The following is a 16,651-nucleotide window of genomic DNA, read 5'->3' as shown; positions in this document are numbered from 1 at the left end:
AGATTATCCCACTTGGGGGCCTTACCCATAGGCCAAATCTGCAACCACTTGAGTTAATTAATTCTAAATAATCAGAGAGAGAAACACAGCCGTGACTTTCAAAGAGCCAGTCTTGTTCCTCCCGCGGCTTTTTGGAGTGGGAGTTTAAGCCAGCTGCTGGAAATAACCTATAACCTGTGTCCCGCCCACCGCTCCTGGCACGGCTTGGCCGACTCAGGACAGCCCCCTGTGGGGCCCCTGGCAAAAAGCCACACATTCTCCCCCAGAGCTTCTGGCTGCCGGTCAGTAAATTCACTCTGGAAACAAATTCCTGGGCGCGGCCGCCCCCACTCTGGGGGCCAGGCTCTGAGGAGCACCCCCTGGTATGCACCAGGGTTGCGTCTTCCCCACCTGTCCTGGGGACTCCCAAGATCCTTGGTCAGCAGCAACTGTCAGCTTCTCAACCAGCCCAGGCGCCACCCCCACACGTGACCTGAGGTCAAGGTCAAGGACACAAGGACTCCAGGGTCACACAGACTTCCAAGGAGTTGAAACAGTTTCACAGTGGCCCACGCACCCGATTCAGGTGTGAACCTCGGCCCTGCCCGTGAACCTCCCTCCAACACGCAAGCACCCGTCCCCGCTGTGGACGAAATACGGCCCTGGCTTGGCACCTGGGCAGACCCTTCCTCTGCTTGTCAGGTCTGTGATAATGCTCCTGAGAACCTCGTGGCAGTGACCTTCCCTTGACCAAGGAGGTCTCCCCTCACACACGGTCACTAATACCTTGTGGACATTTCTATGCCACAGAGCAGTGTTGGAAAATGAAGCAATAAAACATGAGTAGAAAGTGTGGCCGACCCCTTTGCCCAGTGTGTGCAGAGCCCAGAGGCGACACTAGGGGGCAGCACAGGCCAATTCACCAGGCGAGTATGTGTGTCACCTCCCCACCTCCACCTGGCCCAGCACCTGACCCCCAAAATGCTTCCTGACAACTGCACCCTGCTCACCTGTCATGGTGACATCAACTGTGGGTTTCGGTTTTTACTAACTGGATTACAGAACTACTGATTATATTAGCCATTGACACACGACCTGCAATTATTGGGAGGAGAATCTCCTGCTACCGACCAGATTTCTGTGTTGTCTTTGTTCATCTGGAGCGGTGGCAGGGGGTGGGGCAGCCGCAAGGGGGGCACTGAGGCCGAGAGTGCTCGAACTGGAGAATTTTAGACCTCGGGGAGGCCTTTGTTCAGATTCCCTCAACACAGGTGGGGAATCGAGACAGAGCTGCCCCGAGGGACCGGCCTGGGTCAGACAAGAGGCGTCCGGGAAGCGGGCATCTGTCTCCTGGACATTTCCGGTGTGACCGACCTCACCAGGTGGCGCCCGTATTCCAACACTGCGGCCTCGAGGGGCAGCATGCGGGCCGGCAGTCAATGCCGCAGAGACCAGCCCAGGCTTCCTGAACGCTGAAGTAGCGTATTTCAGAATCACGTTCATCGAGCTGCTCGTTTATTTGCAACACAGTTTCTATTCCAACAAGTGTGTAGCGGCTACTGCTGAAAGCCAAGTGTGGGACCTGGAGGAGCAAAGTGCCCGCGTTTGGGGCAGCAAGAAGCACCTGCAAAGACGTCCCTGAGTGACTCCAGGATTCTGTCCAGGCCACAAATCCTGCAGCCACCTCCTTGTTTCCTCACCTGTCACGGCTCTGTGTCCTACGTCCTGGGGTGTCCCCCTTTGTTGGACCATTGTCACACCTGAGGCCCCCAGATGGTGCCACCATTTTCTCTTAATGGAAAGGAAACATTAAATAAAACGTCCTCCGTTGTGGAAAAGAAATCAAGAGAGCAGGAAAACCTACCTAAACGCTGCAGGACACTGAACCCCACAACGGTACAATGCTCGTGTTGGGGGGGGCAGATTGGGGCTCGTGCTTAGGGAAGGGGGCGGGGGAAGGACGAAAGCACCTGTGGAAACCGTTTTTTGTTTCAAAATAACAACAACAACACAACAAAGGCTCGCAGCTGATGCCGAAAACATGGGAACTCTCCCGGGTAAAAACCGATGCTGAGCCCCACCCGCGGCTCTCTGTGCTGCCCCACTAACAGGACGGTCCCCATCCACCCAGACGCTGGGCTCTGACCATGGAAACGGTGCCCAGGAGGGTGGCCTCAGAGCCAGAGAGGCCCCGTGGCTTCCGGCGGGGCACCCTGCTCGCTGTTTGAAGGCACAGCCACGTGCAGGGTGCTGGCAGGGCTCCCTGCTCCCCAGCTCCTTCGGCCCCACCTCTAATTCTGCGGAAGCGGCTGTTCCAGGAGAAAGCTCTGAAGCCGCTCAGCATCCTCGGGAGTAAATGCGGCTGAGTGCGTTTGAACCCTGCAGACCTGTCAGGAGGAATGGGGCAGGGCCGCCCTGAGCCGAGCGGCAGAGGCATCGAAGGGTGAGCACACACGTTGTGTTTGAAGTCGACTTGGCAGGTCGCTCAGGCTCCCTGGCTGTGAAGGCTGAGCAAGTAAAGCAACCCCACACCTGTAATTAAGAGGATCGTCTTCAAGCTAATTATGCCATATTTATTCATGCCAAATAAAACTGTCTTGACAGGTAATGACTGAATGTAGATAAGCCTGTCAGAAAAGGGAGGAGGGAGGGGCATCTTAAAATAGGATAAAATGTCAAAGCTTATGGGGAAGAAAAACAGGAAACAAAAAACTTCTCCCCCTGGCTCCAGTTCTGGACTTGCCCTCGGCAAACACGGGATGGTTTTTCCAAAGACGTGTTTCACCGAAGCACCGAGTAAAATGAGTTCTCCAAAAAGCATATCCGCGAACACCCCTGGAGAACTATCGTGTCCTTAGGTAGGAGTGTGTGGCCTTAAAGGAGCATTTGCGTCCCTCTCCCTATTTTTAGGACTCTGTGAGACCTGTGATCCGCTCTACAGATATGCGAGCAGAGGTTCAGGGGTATGAAGGAAAGTGAATTAATTCTTTCTCATTTTTGGTGTACTTTTGCTTAAATCAAGTCCATGTGGCTGCAGTCAGTGGGCGGCCTGAATCTGCTTGGTAACAGCCCCATTCCCTCCATCTCTGGGGGACAGACAGTGGGCCCTGGGACCACCAGCCAGGTTTGCGGGGTCCAGAGCTCGAAGACCGAGGTGCCCAGGCTTGCCCCCTTGGGCACAGCACCCAGCCCCTCCATGGGGTCTTCAGTGGTCCCTTTGATTGTTCATTTTGAAGACAGGTGGAACATGCCAGCACAGGGCACGTTCTCTGAGCCTGGTGCATCGCTCCCTGACAGTGCTCTGCAGCTCCCCCCACCCTGTTGCCTGACACCCCCACCCCTGTTCCTTTGCTCCGTGGTAGCTGCTGTCTGGACTGGTACCAAATTCGGACACGAAATGAATTCAGGAGAACACAGGCTTTCACGTCTTCCTTTCCAGCAATCTTTAGGAGTGACACACCTTTCAGCATTTATTTCAGCGACATCTCGGTCAATGCCATTTCCCGGTGGAATTGTTAAAGGATGTGGGCAAAGTCTGAACCTCCTGCCAGGAAGTTGACTTAATGGAAGGCTTTCCTCACATGCCCCCCTGTGCGCTCGGGACGCTGGAGAGACCGCCTCACAGACCCAGGGGAACGTTGGGTGTGGCCGTTCAAACTCCACGGGCCACCTGTGTGTCTGCTTCTAGAGGCAATCAGGAGTCTCTTAGCAATAAGGGGACGCAGATGGGCTTCCGGATCTCTCCATCCTCAGACAGAACAAGGCTTTGCTCCTTCTCCCGACCCCTGACGGGCGTTGGGGCAGGGGTGGGGGCAGGAGTGAGGAACCTGCTGGTCGGGGCAGGACAGAGAATGAGCAGAGCCCGGTCGATCGTGAAATGCCCGGCAACTGGAGTAACTCGGAAGCCAGAGCTGTGCCCGGTTCACCGCAGGGCCTGGTTAAGAGTCGGTCTTCCGGCTGCGTGGCCGGGTGTTAGTGGTGGAAGAGAGAAGAGCCAAAGAAGGAACTCTTCAGCCTATTAGCAGACTTCAGAGGGCATGTGGAGGAGCCAGACTTTCTGGGTTGAAAACTAGAACTATTCCCTGTTTCCATCGTCACCGACGGGAAGATGGCCCTCAAAGGGAGAAGTGGCCCAGGGAGAAAGAACCTCAACTCCAGGTACAGCTGTAGGGTCTTTTGTCAAGAGCTAAGAAAATGTCAGGGTGCCTCGCAGAGTTTCAGCTGCACGAAAGGGTTGCTGAGACCCGGAGGGCGCAGTCCCCCACAGCGCCATGGAGTGCAGCCCACAGTCACAGGGCGCCTGGGTCGGGAGACTGGGTGGTGCTGGGCAAGAACCGTGGGGAGCTGGGGTGCAGGGGTGCGCGCTGCATGTCGGAGGTAAGGGATCCTTGCCACCAGGCCTGGCCCCTGCACACACCCCCGAACCAGGTGGTCGGTCTCCCTCCAGTCGGACTCAGCTTGACCTGTGAGTGGCTCTGGACCGTGGAACAGCAGCGAGTGACACAGACAGATTTGGAAAACCTGTGCCTGTCAAGGGCCGCCGGCTCTCCTTGCTTTTCAGAGCCCAGAGCCCACCGTGTGAAGAACCCTGGGCTAGCCCACCCGAGGAGGCGGGGCGAGTGCTGCAGCCTCCGCTTACAGGATCGTGAGCTAAGTGAAGGAATTCTCAGGTTAAGCCACCAGCTTTGCAGGGGTTGCCTGAGGCGAAGGCTTGCTGCTACAGTGCCCACGTGGCCTCACTTATCTGCTGGGAAAACCCGGAGCTGGATGCCTAGGTAGCTGGTCCAGGGGATGGGAGGGAAGCGCTGATGAATCACTACCCTCTGCCTGAACTTCGCATTCCCGTCAAATCAACACACAAAGTCAACGACACTGCCACACGACCGATTTCCGTTAGGAAGCAGGACTTGAGAAGTAGTTTCTACAGTTTTTTACAACAAAAAGTAAGACCTGAAAAAATAAATATAATGTGTCAACCAAACAGCGGAGGCGACAGCACCAAGCTCCCCACCTCCCTCGGAGCCGCGGAGAACAGGCGGGAGCTGACAGGCGCCGGCTGTGCGCCCTGTGGGAACTGTCGAGGGTCTGCAGCAAACCGGAGCAACCAAGCAAGACAGAGGCCAGGGAAGGAGCAATGGGGGAGGGAAGCTTCCAGGCTTTGCACTGGCTCTTGCTTCTGCTCTCCCGGCTCCCATGCCGTCCTAAAGGCTGCATCCGTGTAATGGGGCCTAGAGAAGCCCACCGTTAGCTCAGGTGGGTGTCTCGGCAGACCCTGCACCCCCGCTGGGCACTGCACCGGGGTGCCCACCTCTCTGGGCCTGCCCTTGGGTCCCCCAAGCCACCAGCAGGTCAGGATCGGCAGAGGGTGGTTCCAGCCTGAGCATGCGGTTCAAGGATGCCGCCCACAGGGGGCGCTGCCGTCCAGATTGTGCCCACATTTGCTCCCACGGGAGTCCAGGTGGAGGAGGGTCCAGTTAGGGTCCCCTGGGGAGAGGCCCAGGTCCCAGCAGCTGTGCTGGACCAGGTTCTGGGGGAAGGCGACCGCGGCAGAGACATGCAATCCCCGAGCAGCACGGCCGCAAAGCAGGGACAGCCCCTGTGCCCCAGGTCCCACCGACGTGATTCCCACCTGCCGCACTGAGCGGGCTCGCCCTGCCTGGCCTGCGCCTCCCCACAGGGGCCACACAGGAGCCTCGTGTCCGTGTCCTGCCCCTCCGCTGCCTGCTGACCCTGCCGCTTCTGCAGTGGCCCCTCCCCTGGGAACGGTGAGCAGGACGCGCTGCCTTTTCAATGGCTCCGAACCTGTGGACCCCGCCACTCCTAAAATCACAAACCCACATAGCAAAGCGCCCGCCTGCCGGGAGGGTGGCCGTGACGTCACGGGGGGCGGGGAACCACGGGGCGCCACCAGCCGCCTGCGCACTCGCTGCATCTCCCCAGGGTATCTGCTCACTGTGAGCTGGCGCTCAATTCTGCTCGCAGGAAAACTCAGCCTCGCCAGGGGTGACTCGCACGTGCAAAATGCCACTGCCTGAGAGGTTGGGAGGACAGATATGTTCCTCGCGGTTCTGGAGGCTGGGGGCCCAAGGGCAGGGTGCCGGTGGCTCCATTTCTGGCGGCAGCCCTGTGCCTGGCCTGCTGTGAACGCCCCTGGTGATGGAAGCCACCCCCGCCCGCCTCCCCGCATGTCCTTCCTCTGGCCCCGCCTCCCAGATCACGTGGGAGGACTGGGGGGCGTCCTCAGGGTCTCTGGCCTGGCGCCCCCTAGCTGCCGTGCATTTAGCACGTGGGCGTTTGGACTTGCTTTCGTGAAGGGGAGCGCTCTGACATCTCCTTGGATGGCTGCCTGGGAGCTGTGAGGGGCCCTAGCCCATCTGCGTGGGTAGGAGCTCGGTGCTTGTAACCCGTGTAAGGCTTTCAAAGATGACTTTATTGTGTTATGTCGTTAGGACTGCAGGGACCATCTCACTCGTGCCTCAGAAAAGGAAGTAACTAGGCTCCTTCTAAGGAACACACTTTCTTTGCTTATTAGCACCATGGATCGTGGAAGGGATGAGATTTCTCCCCTTGGCTACTAGGAAATGCAAAACAAAATTTGCATCTCATGTCCGCTAAGTGGATGTGACCTCCGGGGTCATAACCTCGCTGCTGGGTTTATATTCCTTCTCTGTCCTCTCAGACTGCTTCACGTGTAAGTCTTCAGTGTCTCCGTCGTCTCCAGGCTTGCGCGAGCCTGTCAAGTCTTTCAGAAGCGACGTGGGGTGCAGTGGGGGCGACTCCTTTTGCACACTTGCACGCTTGTGGACTTTGATCTGCAGCCAACCCCCAGGACACCAGCGGCTTCCCGAACGAGAGTCCAGCTCCGGCCGGGCAGGCTGGAGCCTCATCCGGGACTGTCCGCCCCCACCCCCATGCCCCGCACTTCAGGGGAAGGGTCATTCTTCCTTTTTAGCTGGTAAGAGGGGCCCTAAGCCCCTCACCCATCCTGGGGACACTGTGTTCTCTCCCGGCGCGGAGAACACACAGTCGAGGTTACTCATTGCAATTGTTTCCTGGCATTGAATAACAGTTTTCGCAAAAGATAGACACATTTCTGGCAATTAATCCAAAAATGTCCACATTTAATTAAGTTTGATTACCCACGGCAGTGTGCCGGGCCCCCTGGGTCTCACGGAGCCCCGGGTATATCCATGGCCCCCACCCCGAAGATCGCGGCAGAAGTTCCTAACTTCAAGTCCTCCCATCTCTGCGGAATGCGTTTAATAAAGACGTTTGGGAAGAACTGGGTCAGTTTTGTTCAGTTTCTCAGTTCACTTCAACAGTTGCCACCTGTTACCTGTAAAGCCAACTTTTAATGTCACACGAAGCAAAAGACTTAGGGTTCAAAAACTAAAATTCCAAGAAGTTATTCACCATATTCTTTAGCAACAAATTGTGCCCCATTCTCGTGTCTTTTGAAATTTTCTTCAAGGGGCAGAACAGAGGCGGTGTGAACCCGTGGGCTGAATTCTCCCTGAGAAGGTCACGTCCCGTGTACAGACACACGGGCTGGGTTCTTCTCGGAGCATGTGCACACACATGCCTTTTGTGTCTCAAAATTCTGAACGGTTTTGCCGGACCCCAGGAAGTTCCACAGGAGTTCTACAGACCCTGAAGTAAAGGGTTTGCATAAAAGCCATGGACAGCAACATCCCGTGTGAAAATACTAACAAAAGCCATCAACCCACACATTTACGTCTTAATTTGTTTTTCTTCGATCCTTTCTGGCCAGGTTGGTTGTACAGATGTAAACACAATCCCTGAGTTTACCTGGATACAGTATTCTATCCAAGTGGAGTTTGATGGCTTGATGCCATATTGGGTCAACGGGGGAACAGCGTCCCTGTTCCTGGTTAAACTCAGAACAAAAACACATGACCTAGCACGGCCCCTCCCTCCAACTCCTGGTCACTGTCGTCCACGAGCCACCGCTTAACAGCCAGGAATGGACAACTGGGCAGCTGTATGTTCTTCGGAAGCAATTCACACCATCATCAACTTCTTACGTTAGGAATTCAGTCGTGACGCCATTGTGAAGGCTTAGTTTTGTTGTTCCTTCTGTTTAAAAAATAATGGTCATTATAGCAAATTAAAATAAATATGTACCAAAGAATTGAAATACGAATAACTTTCTAAGACAGAGCGTCCACAGCGGTTTGTCCCTGTCCTTCCGCTGCCCATGAATAATTGACGAGCCCGTTGTATCACATCTTCTAACTAGCGGTGCCTGGCGCGCAGGAATGCGGACGGTCGCTGTGCGTCCCTTTAGTGAGCTCCCTGGTTAATCTGTAGATGCTGGGTTTTCTACACCCCCCTTCCGGGAAAAAACTTTCTTCCTCCGTCTTCAACTTCGTGTTGCTTCCCTATTTACTACTTGTCTCGTGTTCATTGGGATTTAACAAAGTGTTGAATTTACAAATTGCTCCGAGTGGTTATTCTTTTCTTTTTCTTGAAGAGAATACACAGCACACGTCTCCTTTAAGTGGATTTGCTTCAGGTTTTGTTTGTTTTCATAACCCACTCAGCTCCTCAAACTTGGCATTTCTTCTTATTTATGATGATTTTTTTACCTTCTGGTCATGCATGGGGATGGAATTTTGTCAACTATGTCTTTGGAACATTTGGGGAAATCACACACTTTCTTCTTTAATAGGTCGGTGTGACCGATGGCCTGGCCCATCTGACGTCACGGGTCAGTGGTCTCCTCGCGACGCGTGTGTGGTCCGTGTCCATGGCTTTGCTTGATGGCATTTTATGTGGTAACTGTTTTATTCAGGCGTGTAAGACTAAGTTACAGACACTGTCTTTTTGCAAGGTTTTTTTTTTCGTCTGGCCGATAAAGATTTGGGAAAATGATAGCCTTTATTCAAAAACATGCAAGAGGCACCTGTTTCTTGAAATTTGACAAAACCTACCTGTGAAACAATCTGGACCTGTTTTTGTGAGATTTTAAAAACACTAAATCTATTAAGATTTTTACTTTTTTCTTGAGTCAATTTTGGAAATTTATATTTCTCAAGAAACATTTATTTCACTTAGGTTTCAATGTTTCTTGCACAGAATAATTCACTGTGTTATTTTTCTCAATTTTATAGAATTTCAATTATAATTATTGCTAGCCCTCAGGTCTTTTTTCCTTCTAAATATCGCTTCACTGTATCTTTTCCCCTTGTTTTGTGCCCTATCTTGGGGAGATTTTTATTATTATTTTTATTATTATTTTTGCCGGCAGCACAGTGCCGTGTTTTCCGGGCCCCTCTGTTCCTGACGTGTGGAAATGCCCCTACTCAGTGCGTTGGCCTCCTTCCCCCAGACGTCTGCAGACTGAATGTGTGGGTGTGCCCTCCCACCCAGCACCAAGGGCTTCTGGAACCCTGTCCTGGGAGACTGGCCCGCGCCTCCCTCCCGCTCCCCTACACCAGTCTGTCCCCAGGGCCCCCCAGGGCCCCCCAGCTCCCAGGAGGCTCTGCTGAGTCTCTGCTGGTGACAGCGCCGCTTCTCACTGCCTGGTCCCAGCCAACTAGCCAAACCGTCGTCTGTAATAGCGCATTAGCGCTTATCTGTCCTTTTCCATTTCCCCGCAGTCTGTCCACTTCCTGTCCCCACCGTTCACCTCCCGCAGCCCCTGTGTGCTCCACCTGTCCTCCCTCTAGATGCACCTGCCCCTCAGCCAGAGCCGGAGTCCAGCTGTGTCCACACTGGGCACTCCCCCACCGCAGGGGTCCACAGAGGACTGGTCAAGTGTCCAGCATGGCTGTTCACTGACCATTTCCAACTGTTTTTCATGCTCCACTCCCGCCGTGCTTGTGGAAAAACTGCACCCTGATCCCACGCGCGTCACAGGCTTAAGCGTCTCTGCCCACCCCCACCCTGCATCAGCATGCACAGTCCGGACCAAACACCGGATTCGGTGGACCTGCTCCAGGTGCACAGATGCTCACGCCGCCGGCCAAACTTCTGTCCCCACGTGGGGTCACAGCGCCAGCCCCACACGCCCAGAGCCACCGTGGCTCTAACTGTCCCATAGTGCTCTGGTTCTGACTTCTCTCTTCACTTCTAGAACCTGAGGGACTTTGCCTACTCTGTGTAGGTTGTTCAAAAACGAAATAAACTGTATGTAATTTACCCAGCGTTTTGCATTTGCAGCAGGAGGGGTGCGGGAGCCTCGGCTCCATCTGTCTTTCCCGGGAACACTTCAGTATGTAGGGCAGACACTGCCACCTCGTGGGGCTGGCAGATCGATGGGACACTCGACTTTCCCCTGACCCTGTTGCCCGGCTATGTATCGACAGAATGGGAGCCTCACTCCCAGAGCTGACTCCTTCCAGCCTGGGATCCTTGGCGCGTGATGAATGCGCTCTGCCCAGACCCACGCGCCATGTAATTGGATGGTCTTATTCCCACAGAGTCCCTCCTGGAAGTGAATTGGCCCCTGGGGAGAGAGGACGGAGGCCCCTGGAACACACCAATCATCCGCGCCAGGTCAGCCTTGCCGTTTGCCCCAAGGCGCACAGAGCCTGTAAATGTCATTCAGCAGAGAGAACAGCCCAGCTCGAGGATCAGAGAGGACAGTGTTGGAAAGTAATGAGCCCCCTCACTCCCAAATCCTACGTGCCAGCCAACCAATAATTGTACCCGAGATGCAAGGCCTACCCCTGGCCCTGGGCCTGATAACCCAAGGTCACTTCCACAGGCACCTCTCCGGTCTGGCCCTACCTCTGAAGCCCAGACTCCCACCACCTACTGGACAAAGTTGTTTGGACCCCTTAGTGGGTTTGTAAAACGTCACACAGCCAGAACCGAAACGCTCACTCCCCCCCACCACCATGCTGTGCCTCCCACGTCCTTCCCAATAAACAGCCAGCCCGTCCATGCCGCTGCTCAGGCTGACCTCCCCACCACTGGCCCACGCACCTCTCCTGCCCCAACCCCGCCCACCTGCCCGCCCGCAGGTCTCACTGCCCGGCCTGTGCAGCACATCCGATCACCACCCTGGGTCTGGCCGCCTGGTTTCCTGGACTGGGGGCATTTCCAACTGGAGACATGCGTGGGCTGTGGTTGCAATTCTGGAAATGTCCGTCTCCATGAAACACTCTTAGAGTACGGTCTCCTTGGGGCTGGCCCCATTTTCGGTCTGTCACTCTTAATCCTGGGGGTCCGTGGAGCATCTCGTGGGCACCTGATCGGTGCCTGAGGAGAGCTTAATGACCGTGACCACTGGGAGGCTCCCTGTCCAGAAGCTAATAAAACCTGAGCAACTCTTGACAACACTGAATTTTATCTGAGGCTCAAGCACCTCCCCCCAAACACCCCCTTTTGAGTTCTGGGAAACAGAGGACCACAAAGAACTGTTCCTTCCTTCAGGGCTCAGACGAGACCCCCAGACGCCTCCTCGCTCCTCCCTGACCAGCCAACAGCCCCTCCGACCCCTATTTTCTCCTCGTTAGCACTTCACTGGATTTTCATCCCCACTGGGAAACCAGAACATGAAGCGGGGTAGCTTATCTCCAGGCCCCTATCCATGGGGCCTCCTCAGCCCACGCCGCAGACAGCACGGCTCCGGGCCGGAACAGGCTGGGCCCCGGGGAAACGTCCTCTGGTCTGCTGTCCCATCATCCCCCTCTCGACCCACTGTCCACCCCCGGTTCTCCCCACCCTGTCCCGCCTCTGTCACGGAACCTGTTGGCCAACGGCGGGGGCTCGCAGGTCTCACGGGGACAATGTCACCCCACCCCCCACCCCCAGCAATGATCTCTTTCCCCTTGTGAGAATCTTCTGGAATACAAGTCTTCCCTTGCTGTTCAGGTTCTTTTATTTGGCAATGCAGCGTCTCGTGGGTAGAGCAGAGGGTAGGGTCGCTCTCACCGTCATGGAAGCACGGCCCCTGCCTCGCCGGGGCTCCCTGCCTCCTCGGCCTCCATTTCGGTGGGAGCAGCCCTCTTCTTTAGGGGTTCCCCTCTGCACTGAGCACCCCGAAACTGCCACCTGCATGTCCTCCTGGGAGGGCCCCATGCGGAATCCATCCCACCCCTGTGCCTGAAACAAACACTTAAATATCGCCTCCCTCCCTGGAAACCTCAACAGCTCCTCTCCAGGTGAAATGCGTACGCTGCATTTGTCCTGTCACCCCGAAATCCCAGCGTCCGGATAGGATGGAGCTGTCCTCTTTGGGACCACCACTGAGAAAATTAAACATTGGAAATGGCAACAATCTGAAAGCAAAGCAAACCACTTCAAACGAAAGAAAATCCACAGCAAAACAAATGATAGCAATGACAAGGAGCAATCAGGATTAAAACCGCAAAGCCGCCATGTCAGACATGTCCACTGGGACAGCGGGCATGAGCAGGCAGCGGGGACAGGTGCCCTGCCCCCGGGCGCCAGACACAGCTTCCCACGCAGAAGCGGGAAGAGGCCTCCCTGGAGGAAGCGGCCCGTGTGCAACAGTGCACCAGGCGTGATGAGCGGCAGAGACCCGGGCTCTTGGGCATGGATGAACTTTCCAGAAAGTGAGACCGGCTGACGAGAGAGACATCCTGAAAGTGTGATGTCAGATAAGCGCCGGCCCCAGAAAAGTATCAGCAGCCAAGTGGAGGGGAATCCCACCAGTTACAGAAGGTGAACTTGCACATTTTTGAAGTCACAGCCCTTCAGTTCCACAGGTGACAGAGTCAAGAAGCCAGAGACCTCTGACACCACGTGGCACCAGCGCCCCCCGTGCAGGACCACTCCTTCAGGAAACAGTGTCTCTTCTGTCCCGAGAATCCCACTCATCGAAGATACTTTTTAACTGTGAAAAGTATATATACCCTACGACTCTCTGGGACAAAACCTCAGATTTCTCCCTGCAGGCTCTGGAGGAGGGGAGGGCAGAGCTGAGCAGTCACAAGAAGGAAGGTCTCCACTGCCAATGCCGCACCCCCACCCCACCCCCGTAAGGCTGACCGTGGTCTGGAGTCAGAAAAACAGTGTCTCAGTAGCTGGAGGCCACGAGAGAAATCTGTAAACACAGCCACACAGCTGTCAAAACCACCACCAACAGCCACGGAGATCTGAGAGCACATTAAGCAGCAAAACAATAGCCCAAGGGCTGGCTGACATCCCGAGGTGTGATGAGGCTCTGCTGCAGGGAGCACACGGCATCACAGGGGACATCTCAAGGGACTGTGGCTCCCCCCACCCCCCCAAAGGAGCAGCAGCCAGACACCCTCCAAAAGCAGAGCTGGGTTTGTTGCCGTCTTTCACGTAACGCGTTAACCGCCAGAGAGCTGAGGGTGCAGAGGGCCCAGGTGGGCTACAGCCGGAAAGTGCCGCGCCTTCCCAGAGAGAGAACACGCGTGCAGGGCTGGCACGGTGACGGGCCAGGAGGCAGCCCCACGCCTGCCCGCATTCGGGGCTGTGCGTCCAAGAGCCTGATGCGTGAGGCCACAGAGAGCACCAGCCAGGAGGCAGTCCGCACCCCGACGCCTGCCCTTCCCCAGGAGCTCACCAAGAGTGCAGGGGTGGGGGGCATGTTTGGGGAGGGGCAGCATTGCTGAGGAACTGCCGGGCTGCCCTGTGCTGGTGAGGAGAATTGCCACCATACATCGTTGGTGGGAGTGTGGCACAGGGCACACTCTTTGCTCGTGGTCACTTTCTCCTGACGTGTAACTCAGGACCCGCTCCCTGCTACTCACCTAAGAGACGGAGAGGTGTGTGTGCACGAAAATGTTCACGGCCCTGTATTCATTACAGACACAGCCCATCAGCAGGGGGAGAGAGGGATGTACAGACTGGACCACTCGGCAAGGAAAGGGAACCAAATGCCAGCAAGCCCGGCGCCGCAGGTGAATCTCAGAATGACCGTGTTGAATGAATGCAGCCGGACGCAAACATCTCGCGTACGGCCCCACGGCCCCACTTACGTGAAGTCTAGGGACTCACGAGTTCCCTCCAGAGGTGGGAACCGGAGAGCGAGTTCCTCTGGTGAGTGGGGTGGGGTGGGGATCAAGTGATCATGGACACGAAGGCATTTTCTGGGGCGATGGTTAGGTGGACGTACATAATGATGAAAATGTAAACGGGGTGATTAAGACCTGTGCATTTTATTGTGTGTAAACTATGCTGCCATAAAAGCTTGATGAGAATTTTGCAAACAAGTTTCATTGTGAAAACACATCCAGAGAACAGCGCGGGGGAAGGACCGCGTTCCGTCACGGAAGGAGGACGGTGTTAGGGGATGTCCAGAGGGATGCCCCAATGCTCCACCACAGAAGGCTCTTAGCATGGAGGGGAGGCGAGGAGACCACGGACCATTGGCACGGAGAGGGCTTGGAACGGCTCCTCGCACCAGGCGGACCTCCTGAGTGGTGCTGACTGCTAATAACAAGCGTGATGGTGAGAACAGCAGAAAAAATCGAGGCAAGTTTCTTCTGAAGGCGATAACACCCTGGAAAACAAAGTTAATCACATGCGATTTCCTCAGCCACACAAAGGAAAAGCGAAGTCACCGTTCCGGCGGTGACAAACACAGATGCCGAGGCGGCAGTGCCGGACGTGTGGGGACACGGGGCTCAGGATTAGTAAAGCACTGGAATGGGCCGGACTCTTCCAGAGAAAAAGAAGACACTGGAGCACAGACGAGTGAAAATACGTTTAAAGTCGGCCGAACAACTTGGCTAACTATAAAAAAACCACTTAACGTCAAATTACATACCCTGGCGTTCCGGAACGGGCAGAGCCGCCCTCCACTGCACGGGTATAAAAGTGCCAGCAAAGGCTGTAAAACCCAAGAATATTGGAAAGGACATAAAGTCTAAACACACGGGTAGGGGGGCCCTGCTGAAAAACGCCCCCGGAACCTGAGATACGCAGTTGTGTTATGAGAGCGAGACACAGCAAGCTAAACGAGAAATAGGAAAAGCACTTAAAAAGTATCAAGTGTCACATTAAAGCCTGGGAAGGTTGAAAGGATGCGATGTGTGTGCTCTGCAGAGTGTATGAGACCAAGAGAAACATGACTGTGGATGAACCAGTTTTTCCTGACTTGCTAAAGATGAAAGTTCCACCTAAGAAAATACACAGAATTCATGTAATATTAACTTTACCACCAGGCAATACTACTTGTTTAAAAATGCACACGTGTATATTTGCACAGTGAATCGACTACTCTGTCTCAGGCTCTGTAAGTCAGCTTGTGTTAGAGTGTTTTTCGAACTTTCAGTAAGTTGTCAAATCTGGCTAGATGCCTAGAAGTTCACTAAAGACTTCTCAAGTATAACTGCTGTAGTTCCCTAACAGATTTGTAGAGCGTGAAATATTGATCATTATCGCTGGTCTTGATATGTAATATTTATTTCCATTAATATCTAAATAGCGTATAATTTCAGTATGATTTCTGCTTCAAGCCAAACATAATCATGAGAAGGCACTTTCCCTCCGGAACGCCTGAGGCCCGTGCGCGCGGGCTCCTGAACTCGGGCTCCAGGACGCGGGCCCCTGGACGCTGGCTCCAGGATGTGGACTCCAGGACACGGGCCCCGGGACGCTGGCTCCGGAACGTGGGCTCCTGAACTCGGGCTCCAGGACGCAGGCCCCGGGACGGTGGCTCCGGGATGCTGGCTCCGGGACGTGGGCCCCAGCTGCTCTCACAGCGACACCTGGTTCCCGCAGGCACCTGACCAATGTTGCTGAATCCCGGGCTGCGAGCTCCGCCTTTTAAAGTTCACCAGCAATTCACTGACCACATAACACATACGCCATTTTCAAATGTTTAACAATGTTTTTTCTTTTTTGTGTACAAGATTTTGTGAGACTATTGAATTGAGCTTGTTTTTTTTTTTTAAAAAAAAGGATCGTGCTTAAAGCTACAAGTGGAAGACTTCTGGTGACGGTGGTGGTGTGGTCGGAAGGCCTCCTACAAATAGTGACGACGAAGGCTAGGCAGAATTAATAATAACTGGAAGGCACCAGAAAACCACCAAATAAAGAGGCCAAAAGCCTGGGAGCATTTACTCTGAACAGACACCCACAACAAAGGGTAAGAATTAGGACTTTGTGGCTTTTTCTGAAGGGAGCTCCCACCCCCTATTTTGAGTCTGACCCAGAACAGCCGGGGCCTCAAAGACAGAGTCAGTCTTCCTGCCTCAGGGATGGAGTCCAGGAAATTCAAGTGGGAAATCCTCGAAGAGAGAGGGCCGCAGAAAGCACAAGACACAAAATCCAGCTACGAGCCCCACCTGCATCCCTGTGCAGCGGAGCATCGGCTGCCAGCCAAACACCGGGGCGAAGGGGAGAGAAGTCCGTCCGTGAGAGCCAGAGTGCGCCCACTGAGCGGCTTCTGGGAAGAGGCTGTTCTGTGGATGGACCTCGTCCACTTCCCAGCACGCGTGCAGCTGGGGCCAGAGGAAGCTGAAGCCTTACTGGCGGGAGGTGTCAGATGCTACAGGCCCATGGGCAGAGAGGCTGGAAAGGGGGAAGAGAAACTTGGAAGCAAGGGAACAGAGAGGTAGGCTGGCCTAGATTCCAGCGTAACCCGTACAAGCACATAGCTGGCCAGTGGAGTGGCACAGGCCCGGTGAGACCCCGAGGGGTCCAGGCTGGAAAAGGAGAAGCTGAAGGTGCCAAGTGCTGGGCAAAGTGGCGGCACCCCATG

The 16,651-nt window shown here is 54.8% G+C and overlaps 1 protein-coding gene across 1 annotated transcript in view; it reads right to left on the bottom strand.

Moving 5' to 3' along the window:
- VWC2 (von Willebrand factor C domain containing 2) overlaps positions 1-16,651 on the bottom strand; it is a 46,083-nt gene that overhangs the window by 390 nt on the left and 29,042 nt on the right. The gene's annotated exons all lie outside the window — the stretch shown is intronic.

The sequence above is a fragment of the Desmodus rotundus genome, chromosome 6 (genome assembly GCF_022682495.2).
Source record: "Desmodus rotundus isolate HL8 chromosome 6, HLdesRot8A.1, whole genome shotgun sequence".
Taxonomy (NCBI): Eukaryota; Metazoa; Chordata; class Mammalia; order Chiroptera; family Phyllostomidae; genus Desmodus; species Desmodus rotundus.
This window is presented reverse-complemented; position numbering and strand designations above follow the sequence as displayed.